The sequence below is a fragment of the Triticum aestivum genome, chromosome 3B (genome assembly GCF_018294505.1).
Source record: "Triticum aestivum cultivar Chinese Spring chromosome 3B, IWGSC CS RefSeq v2.1, whole genome shotgun sequence".
Taxonomy (NCBI): Eukaryota; Viridiplantae; Streptophyta; class Magnoliopsida; order Poales; family Poaceae; genus Triticum; species Triticum aestivum.
In genome coordinates, this window is record NC_057801.1 from 800084628 (window position 1) to 800094436 (window position 9809).

Genomic DNA, 9809 nt, shown 5'->3' on the forward strand with positions numbered 1-9809 from the left:
CTTGGTTGTTGAACTTTCATCAATGATTCCTTCCTTGAACCGAAGCCACTTCTTCAACTCATCAGTAGTCATTTGGACAGTAAGAGTCTGAGATTTTCCACCATTTTTAGTTGTCGCCTTTGCACTAACATCAATAGGGCGTGCTGCCTGACAGCGATTACAGACACCTCGGAATGCAAAATTTACATTCTCACATCTTGTATTTGGACACAGCCAATCCCCATCTCGTCGCCAAGACTTCTCAGTACCAACAACAGGTCTTCTGCTATGCCAATTCTGCCATTGCCCAGGCTGATTGTATCCAAAGCAACTCTTATTTCTTAGGTTCATTCCAAACCTTGAATTCTCCCCCTGCTTGCAGTTTGCACCAAACAACATATTGTTCCTCTTCACTTCAGGTCTCCACAGCAGCTTCGATCCACTGCCCAACTGCCTCACTAATTACCTCCTCTGCGGCACTATGTTCTCTTGCAATTTCTATACCTCACAACCAACAGCAAGCAGCAACAGTCAGCAAGTGCAGGCAGCAGAGAAACACCACAGCCACCCTTCTTCTCTAGCAGCAGCACCAGAACAAGAAGCAGCAGTTCCAGCAAACTCAGCAGTAGCAGTCACAGACCAAACCAGCTGCACACAGCAGCAATCGGCAGACTTCCTTCTTCAATCAGCAAAACTAGCAGCAAATCAACTCAGCACCACGCATAGCAACTCCCACGTGCTCGCCCAGTAGCAGCAGCAGATCCGCAGCAGCAACAAGCCCAAGGAACAGCACTTCAACTCTCCACCACCGCTCCTCCTCTGCCTCGACCTTGCCTCCTCCCGCACAGCACACGCGCGCCAGCAACCACCCCGAGCAGCTCCCCCTCCTCTGCAGCCGCCCGAGGATGAGGAAGAGCTCGAGTAGGGGCTCTGCCTCCGGTCCAAGAAGCAGTAGCAGCCGCCTCCCGCGCAGCCCCGCTGGGCCGCTCTCCGTGTCGCACGCTACCCACCAAGCTCCGCGCACGCGCGCGCTCGCACACGCCCAGATGCGCTGCGCTCTCCTCGTCGGACTCCGCCACCTCACCGGCAACTACACCACCGGCGCCGCCGCCTCCAATGAACCTAGCTCCGATGCCATGTTGGGTGGAGGACACACTGTGGGGAAATTTCCTGAAGCGTCGATCACCTCAGGTGCTCTTCCTTCATCTCTGTATATACAATAATGTACAAGTTACATATTAGCCCCTACACAGTTCTATTTTCCTAAGCTAGGACCTCCAACAGATATGTTCTTCAAACATGCAATGTATTGCTTCAATACTGGCAAATACGTGAGAGATCATGATAGGGATACTCGGACTTTGATTGGCAAACGAAATGGTGTGCAAGGCCAGATCGACTCAGGCAACCCAAATGGCATGATAGCAACAAGTGAAGCAAACCTTTGGTTGGACAGGGCAACTACAGCTATGTCTGAAGAAGATATAAACCATAAACAATATGGCGAGAGGCGCAGGATTTTAAAATGTTGCTCCCGAAATTGTTGTGCCAACTACAAAATTGCTAAGAGAGCAGTTGAGGGGCAGCGTGAAGTGGACGCATGTCTCAAAACTGAACTCCTTAATATTACGGTGAAAGGACCGCCACCTTCTGTCATAGATATCCCCATCCAGTCTGCTCAACTGCCAGGTCAAGAGATTAGTCTCCTGCTTGCTCGGCGGTACTTTGAGGATGATCTGGAAGGAATGATTGGAATATGGGGTCCAGATGGAGTTGGGAACACACATCTCCTCAAAAAGATCAACAACTCCTTTGTTGGACCTGACCCTACATATTTTGTTATCTTTGTGACGGCCTCCAGAGGATGCTCAGTACAAAAGGTTCAAGCTCAAAACAACAAAGGATGATGATGTGGCAACTCAAGCCACCAATATATCACAATTACTCAGGACAAGAAACTTTCTCGTGTTGGTTGATGACCTTTATGAGAAGCTAGACCTTCTAGCAATTGGCATTCCATATCCTTTCGGAACTGTCGACCAATTGAAGAGGAAAGTGGTAATCACGTCCCAATCAAAAATTATATGTGACCAGATGGGTGTGAATGAATATATAGAAGTGCCTGGTTTGGGTGAGACCGAAGCACTCAAGCTATTTGCACAAACTGTTGGTCAGGATAATAATCATATTGATTCTGATCCCAGCATTAGGGCCCTGGCGCATGATCTTGTCAAGGAACTAAAAGGTGTGCCATCAGAATTGATACATTTTGGGAAGCCAATGGTAGGTAAAAGTGACCCAGGCGTATGGGAAGATGTCATTCATGCAGTAAAGATATCCAACCTTCAAAAGAAAGACCCAATCAAAAACTGAAATTTTTATGTATTTTATATCTGGTCCTAGTTCCCTTTTCAGTATTAATTAACATGGGTTTTTCTGCCTTTGAAGGCCGGAAGGATTTTGAGAAATCTCAAGGATGCCACCAACAACTTGGTTGCAAGGAGCAATGATGTTCATCGCAAGATTGAGGCTGCCGAGCGTGAGTGCATGACATCCACGAATGAGGTGAACAAGTGGTTGGAAGAGGTGGATACCATCAATTCTGATGTGGAGATAATCTTTGAGGGCAACAAATTGAAAAAGGATGTTAATATGGAAGCAATCAAGAAGGTTACTGAGGTCCAAGAATGTCTCAGATCTTGTCCCAATAATAATATTGCATTCGAGTCAGTGCCACCTCCTGCCCAAGAGATACCGGGTCCATCTATGTCTGCACAGAATCGTAACCTTACAGAGGCTCTCCAATTCATTAATGATGACCCTGTGGGGATGATTGGAATATGGGGTCCAGGTGGAGTTGGGAAAACGTATCTTATGAACAGTATCAATAACTCAATAGCTGTTGCTGGAGGCATATCGTTTAATGTTATCTTTGTGACGGCCTCCAGGGGTTGTTCAGTGGAGAAGATTCAAGGAGATTTACTGCTGAAGCTCGGAATGAAAGCAGATGGTAATGTGGAATCTCAAAGCCAAAAAATTTATAATTTCCTGAAAAACAGAAGCTTTCTATTACTGTTGGATGACCTTTGGGATCAAATTGATCTGCAAGCAGTTGGCATTCCATATCCTCTTGGAATTCTGGGCCAATTGAAGAGGAAAGTGGTAATCACGTCGCAATCAGAAAATGTGTGTTATCAAATGGACGTAAAGGTGCCTATAGAAGTTCCTCGTTTGGAAGATGATGAAGCCCTCCAGCTATTTGAACAAATGGTTGGTCGGGAAAATCTTTATGAGGATCCCCACATCAGGGCCCTTGCGATATATCTTGTAAAAGAACTAAAAGGTCTTCCATCAGAATTGATACGTATTGGGAAGATATTTTGAAGAAAAGGAGATGCAACACAGTGAGAAAATGTCATTCAGGAAGTAAAGGAATCAAACCTTAGTAAGGATGACTCATTATCTGTGGTAAGTTCTTACATTACATCAAAACTCATTTTGTAAAGACTTCATAACTGCTCTTAAATGCCGACTTTTACTGTTAATTAATATGGGAAACTTATGCCTTGAAGACGGGAAAGATTATGAAGAAACTTCAGGATGCTATCAACAACTTGGTTGCAAGGAGCAATGACATCCGTCGTAGGATCGAGACTGCCGAGCGAAAGGGCTGGACATCCACGAATGAGGTGGATGGATGGCTGGAAAAAGTGGCTACCATAAATTCTAGTGTACAAGCAATCTTTAACGGCTACAAGTTGAATAAGGATATCTGAATGGGGGCAACCGAGAAGCTTTCTGACATCCAGAAATGTCTCGGTGCTTGTCCTGATTATAATAATATTGTGCTTGAGTCTGTGCCAGCACCAGCCCAAAAGATACCTGGTCCATCAATGTCAGCTGAGAACCGTAATCTTCAAGAGGCTCCCCGATTGATTAAGGATGACCCTGTGGGAATGATTGGAATATGGGGTCGAGGTGGAGTGGGGAAAACATATCTATTGAAAAATATCAATAACTCATTTGGAGGCATGTGCTTGCATGTTATCTTTGTGACAGCCTCCAGAGGGTGTTCAGTGCAAACCATCCAAGGATATATTCTAAAGAAGCTCGGAATACCAGAAGGTGGTACTATGGAATGTCAACGCCAAATCATTTACGAATTCCTAAAAAACAGAAGTTTTCTCATACTGTTGGATGACCTTTGGGAGCAAATAGATCTACAAGCAGTCGGTGTACCATATCCCCTTGGAATTGTAAACCAGCTTGAGAGAAAAGTGTTTCTTACAACAAGATTAAGAAAAGTTTGTGGTGAAATGGAGGTGAGGGAAGAGTTAAAAGTCGCTTGTCTACAAGAAGAGGATGCATGGCAATTATTCAAAGAAAAAGTCGGCGAGGAAACACTTTCTTCAAGTCCTCGTATCGAAACCCTTGCAAGAGAACTTGTGAAAGAACTGAAGGGTCTGCCATTAGCTTTGATAGTTATCGGAAAGGCAATGTATCCAAAAACCGATCCGATCGAATGGGAATATGCCATCCAACATATGCATCGGTCATGCTGTAACAAGGATAATCCCTTGTCGATAGAAAATGTTTTCGGACAACTCAAATTTAGTTATGACAATTTACGGAATGACACCTTGAGACATTGTTTCTTGACTTGTGCACTGTGGCCAGAGGATTGGGAGATTATCAAAGCTGATCTCACTCAATGTTGGATTGGCTTAGGTCTAGTGGATGAATGTGATATTCGAAGTTCCTACACAAAGGCATATAGTCTAATAGGCGACCTTAGAGATGCATGCCTACCAGAGAACTGGGGAAATTGGTATGGTTTTGTTAAAGTGCACGATGTTATTCGTGATATGGCTTTATGGATCCCTTGTGGCTGTGGTGATGACAATAACAAGTGGTTTATCCGTGCAGAAGCTGGCGCAGAAGAAAATATTAGCATCCCTTGGAGCAAACCTGAGTACATTTCACTGATGTTAAATAGAATGAAGAAACTTCCTCCCTTTAGCTTTGGTCATCGCCCCATGAAATTGACGGTGTTATGCCTTCAACATAATTATTTCGATGGAAGCATAGCTGAAATAGTCAAAAATTTCACTTCACTTATATATCTGGATTTGAGGACGAACCTTCTCAAGAACATACCTGAAGAATTATGTTCCTTGGCAAACTTGGAGTACTTTGATTTGTCTCATAATCCCAACATATGTGAATTGCCTCACTACTTTCGAAACCTCACTAAGCTCAAGTTCTTGTACCTATTGTGCACTAGCATACGAAGAATACCATAGGAGGTCATATCTAACCTTAAAGCATCACTAGTGCAGAACCGGGCAATAGCACCTGTTCGTAAGGCCCTTTAGTGCCGGTTTCATAACCGGCACTAAAGTGTGGGCACTAAAGCCCCCCCCCCCCCCTTTAGTACCGGTTCAGTACGAACCAGTGTTAAAGGGAAACCACGTGGCACGAGCCAGCTCCAGGGGCCTGGAGCCCTTTAGTACCGGTTGGTAAGACCAACTGGTACTATAAGGTTTGGGGGTTTTTTAGTTTTATGATTTCTTTTTTATTTAATTTTGTGTTTCCATTTTAATTCTTTTTCATTTGCTGGTATTTTACGATACTACACATTGTACACGTTATGCATATATATACATATATATATATTTATATATATATAAATAGAATTTCTAGTAGAACCAATCATGCATATATATATCATCAATGTCTCACAAACCATCATATTAATTAATTCACACATACACACATGTATAGCTATATACAATTTCTCCTACATATGCATGTTGCCTTCGGAGCCAGTGGCATTAGCCTAATTGGTGCCTTCGGAGCACGATGACAATTGGAAGTGGTTTTCATGGGGCGGTAGCGGGTAATAGTATTCTCCCTTCGGATTTATGACCTGGTCGAGCAAAAATCCCGCTATTTCCTCTTGAAGTGCTTCTACGCGCTCCGTTTCTAGGAGCTTCGTCTGCACCTCTCTGAACTGTTAAGAAGGAGATCAATATGCATGTGTATTAGTTGTGTGACTAGATATCGATAATGGTGTAAAAATTGTGAATAGTGTTTTGACAAGCGTACCCATTCCTGTCTTTGAGATCTGCTCCTTTCGGACGCCATCATGCGAATGTTCTCGCAAATGCAGAATGCACACAGATCAGTCCCCTGCGCCTGCTTCAGGGCCTTTACGAGAATGGAATTTGACCAGATAATAATTAATCAAGCATGATAATTAAAGAGATGGCAGCTAGCTAGCTAGCTAGTACTACTTAATTACTTACCTTGGGTCTTTCCCATTTAAGCTTTTTTGTCCATTCGCCTTCCGTGACGCTGATGAACCTTGCCCAAGCCCTGCCCGCCGACAAAGAAAATGAATAAAGGTGTTATTAAATAGTTCATATCATGAAATGACGAACTAAATAGGCCGAGATATATAGTTAATAATAATTGAAATTACCTGTTGACTATCCCAAACAAAATGTTATAGTCAGTTTTTTCTTTGAGTAGTGAGTCCAGTATTTCAACTGTTCTGGCGTCAACTTTAATGATACATAAGACCCAATAAAATCTGCATGCACACACGTTTGCATGTCTTAATTAAGCGGGCATATGTAAGCAAAAACATGTAGCTAGCTAGTAGGCAAAAACAGAGAATTTGTAGTACAAGACAGTGTGACTCACTGAAAGTTGTAAGGAAGTAGTATATCTTCATTGTATTTGAGGCGCTTCAAGAACTCTAGCATGCTGTCCTCTACGGCCTTTTGATGACGTGCATCTATTTTCCATGTGTATTCATTAAGGGTGTTTGGGTCAATGAACTCAATGCCATAGCGTCCACCTTTTCTCATTTCATACATCTTCATCCTGCATATAATATATCGTCGTCCTCTTCTTCTTCATTGTCTTCCATCATAACCCCTCTTTCTCCGTGCTTGGTCCAAACATTATAGTGGGGCATGAAACCGGACTCAAACAGGTGGACGTGAATGGTTCTTGACGTAGAGTAATTGCGATCATTCTTACAGCCAGCACATGGACAAGGCATAAAACCATCCGCCCGCTTGTTTGCCTCAGCCGCAAGCAGAAAAGTATGCACGCCCTCAACGAACTGGGGAGAGCATCGGTCATCGTACATCCATTGCCGACTCATCTTCATTACACAACACCGAATAGAACAAATTAATACAAGTTCATACATAAAGTTCATACAACACTTAAATGCAACAAACAAATAACTCTCTAGCTAAAGCATTTAAATGCAACAACAAATGCGATCAAGATCGCAACTAAGGTAACAATTGATTCAACAGCATAATGATACCAAGCCTCACTATCGATGGCATATTTTCTAATCTTTCTAATCTTCAAGCGCATTTTCTCCATCTTGATCTTATGATCATCGACGACATCGGCAACATGCAACTCCAATTCCATTTTCTCCCCCTCAATTCTTTTCAATTTTTCTTTCAAGTACTCGTTTTCTCTTTCAACTAAATTTAACCTCTCGATAATAGGGTCGGTTGGAATTTCCCGTTCACATACCTCCTAGATAAAAATATCTATGTCAACTTGATGGGCATAATTATTTGTCATAAACACGAAATGCAACAAATAGTTTTAAAAGAGAATATACCACATCCGAATCATAACAAGGACGAGGGCCGACGGGGACGGATATCAAAACCATGGCACTATGTATAACAAACAACGTACGCGTAAGATAATTATTATACGAGTAACTATATATCCAAATCACACAAACATCATTTTTTTATATAAAATTTCATGAACAAGAGGCTCACCACAAGGTGGTGCCGGCGACGGGACGGTGCGGGTGATCGACGATGGTTACGATGGAGATTTAGAAGGCACTAAGTAAACCTCACCTACATATGCAAACTAAGTGTTATTTTGACCTCAAATTGCATATAAATCAAATACTACCACATATAATTCCTCCCAAATTACTAAAACCCACAATTAATCACTATATAAACCAATGCAAGATCTAATCTAGCAATGAGAGATGAAAGGACAAAGTTGCTAACCTTGGTGATCATTTGAATGGATGAGGGCCTGCAAATCTTGACAAATTTGGGGCAAATTTTGTGATGAACTCGAGAGGAAGAAGGGAAGAACAAAAGAGAGGGAGAGGGGAAAGGTGGAAGAACAGAGTGCGGGTGGACGAAGAATTTATATAGGACGACCTTTAGTACCGGTTCGTGCCACGAACCGGTACTAAAGGTGCTGGAAGGGCCCCACTCTGACAACATCCTGCCACCACTCTCATTAGTACCGGTTGTGGCACGAACCGGTGCTAAAGGTTTGCCACGAGCCGGTACTAAAGAGCTCCTCCTGGCTAGCCGTTGGAACAGGCACTAATGGACACATTAGTGCCGGTTCTGTTACAAACCGGGACTAATGTGTCTCACATTTGACCCTTTTTCTACTAGTGCATTGCAAGTAATAGACTTGAGGACTTGCCGGGCATATGTTGGAGGAGGCCCTGTGAACTTTATCCCTAACATATTCCAAGAGTTGGGTACCTTTGATCACTTCAAAGCAGCTGGAATTGAGGCTGATGGTTTTGATGAGTATGAAACACTAAGAGAAGCTGCTAAACTCCCCATTAGGTCTTTAAGACTGGGGAGTCTCAGAAAAACACATGAGTTCGGCCTCTCTGACATTCTTTCAATTAAATTTGCACGCAGGACCTTGTATGAACTGGATATTATACAGAGTAACATGGAGCAGATAATTGTAAGAGACGAGTCAAGCTATCATTTTGGTGCTCTGAATAAGCTCCTCTTGTGGTTTTTGGTAAACTTGAGAGGGATAACATGGCTGAGTACATCTCCAGCATCCATATTTCCAAGGCTCACTTGTTTGGATCTGAATAGCTGCTCCAAGCTAGAGAACCTCTCGTGGGTGATGTACTTGCCTTGCCTTGAACAGCTCGAGGTACGTTTCTGCAACGTTATGAAGGAAGCATTTCCGGGGACAGGGCACCACGGTGAAATAATGAGCATGGATCAAGAAAGTTCAGTGAAATCAAATGGTACATTTTCTTGCCTGAAATACCTGCGCCTTTCAGACAACCCGAAGCTGGTCACTATCTGCGATCCCGATGTGACGTTCCCGTCCCTGGAGCAGCTGGTGCTCACGAAATCTCCAGAGTTGATCATGCTCCCTTTCAAGATGCACAGCTTGCCGCTAAAGCTCCAGGAGCTACAATTTGATGATGTTGAATGCTGGGACAGATTGGAATGTGAAGTAGGTGTCGAATATTTCCTGCAACCTTGTCTTAAATTTGGGTATGTTAGTGAAATATCATGATCAGTCCCTTCATTCAATACTGCCATGCTTTCTCTCTGGGCGCACGCATGGAGCTGCAAGGTGCTCGGTATCATAATTTCCAACAGAGCTATACAAGGATATGCAATTGTGACAGAATCTCGTCTAAGGTCATGTAGGAAGCTATGTGGGGAGGAGAGGAATTAGTGGATCACCCCTCCCTTTCCAGACACACAGCTCGCCATTGAAGTTGTAGGAGTTAAGAGTTACGGCTGGGTAATGTCGAGCGCTGGGACAGGTTGGAATGTTTTGAAGGTTTAAGTCAGATCTTTCCTGTAACCCTGTCTTAAATTTGGCTATGAGATTGCAATGCCATGATCAGTACCTACAAAGTGGTCGATATCGTCATTTCGAACAAAATGGTATGTATAACAGGAAGGACAGTCAACTGTCACATTGTCTTGTCCGGAACCGTGCAGAGGAGGCTGTCTGAAGCCAATGATGCAACA

The 9809-nt window shown here is 43.3% G+C and overlaps 1 pseudogene; it reads left to right on the top strand.

Annotated features, from left to right (window-relative positions):
- The first annotated feature begins 884 nt into the window (after positions 1–884).
- LOC123067947 (probable disease resistance protein At1g61300) lies at positions 885–9342 on the top strand (annotated as a pseudogene).
- Positions 9343–9809: the final 467 nt, after the last annotated feature.